We start from the raw sequence: 1,139 nt of genomic DNA, 5'->3' as shown, positions 1-1,139 counted from the left end.
ACCCCCTCCCCCTCCATCCGCCCCCACCCTGCTCCCCTAGTCTGCAACAATCCCAATAAGGTGATCATCTCTTTCTTATTTCTCAGCTCCACGCAAATAACTTCCCTGGATGTATTTCTGGGAATACCCTCCCTCAGTACAGCTGTAATGCTATCCCTTATCAAAAATGCCACTCTCCCTCTCTCTTCCCTCCCAGTCCTGTCCATCCCTGAGCCATGTTTCTGTAATTGCTATGATATCGCAGTCCCATGTTCCTGACCATGTCCTGAGTTCATCTACCTTCCCTGTTCGGCCTCTTGCATTGAAATAAATGCAGTTTAATTTATCAGTACAGCCTTGTTCTCTGCTTTGTCCCTGCCTGCCCTGACTGTTGACTCACTTCTTTTCTCAACTGTACCAGTCTCAGATTGATTCTCATTCCTCACTATCTCCTTGGGTCCCAACCCCCCCCCTTACTAGTTTAAATCCTCCCAAGTAGCTCTAGAAAATCATTAGTCCCCTTCCAATTTAGGTGCAATCCATCCTTCTTATATAGTTCACTTCTACCCAGAAGAGATTCAAATGATCTAAAAATGTGAATCCTTCTCCCATACACTAGCTCCTCAGCCATGCATTCATCTGCTCTGTCCTCCTGTTCCTACCCTCACTAGCTCGTAGCACCAGGAGTAATCCAGATATTACTACTCTCGAGGACCTCCTTTTTAAATTTCTGCCTAACTCTCTGTAATCTCCCTTCAGAATCTCAACATTTTCCCTTCCTCTGTCGTTGGTTCCAATGTCTACAATGACCTCCTGCTGGCTCCTCTTCCCCCTTGAAAACATTCTGCACCCTCTCTGAGACATCCTTGATCCTGGCACCAAGGAGGCAACACCCCATTCTGATTTTTTGCTGCTGGCCACGGAAATGTCTGTCTGTCTACCTCAGACTAGAGAGTCATAGAGATGTCCAGCATGGCAACAGACTCTTCGGTCCAACCCGTCCATGCCGACCAGATATCCCAACCCAATCTAGTCCCACCTGCCAGCATCCGGCCCACATCCCTCCAAACCCTTCCTATTCACATACCCATCCAAATGCCTTTTAAGTATTGCAATTGTACCAGCCTCCACCACTTCCTCTGGCAGCTCATTCCATATAC

General features: G+C 47.6%; 1 protein-coding gene across 1 annotated transcript in view; it reads left to right on the top strand.

Moving 5' to 3' along the window:
- trpm5 (transient receptor potential cation channel, subfamily M, member 5) overlaps positions 1–1,139 on the top strand; it is a 115,109-nt gene that overhangs the window by 64,113 nt on the left and 49,857 nt on the right. The gene's annotated exons all lie outside the window — the stretch shown is intronic.

The sequence above is a fragment of the Chiloscyllium plagiosum genome, chromosome 16 (assembly GCF_004010195.1).
Source record: "Chiloscyllium plagiosum isolate BGI_BamShark_2017 chromosome 16, ASM401019v2, whole genome shotgun sequence".
NCBI classification, from domain to species: Eukaryota; Metazoa; Chordata; class Chondrichthyes; order Orectolobiformes; family Hemiscylliidae; genus Chiloscyllium; species Chiloscyllium plagiosum.
This window is presented reverse-complemented; position numbering and strand designations above follow the sequence as displayed.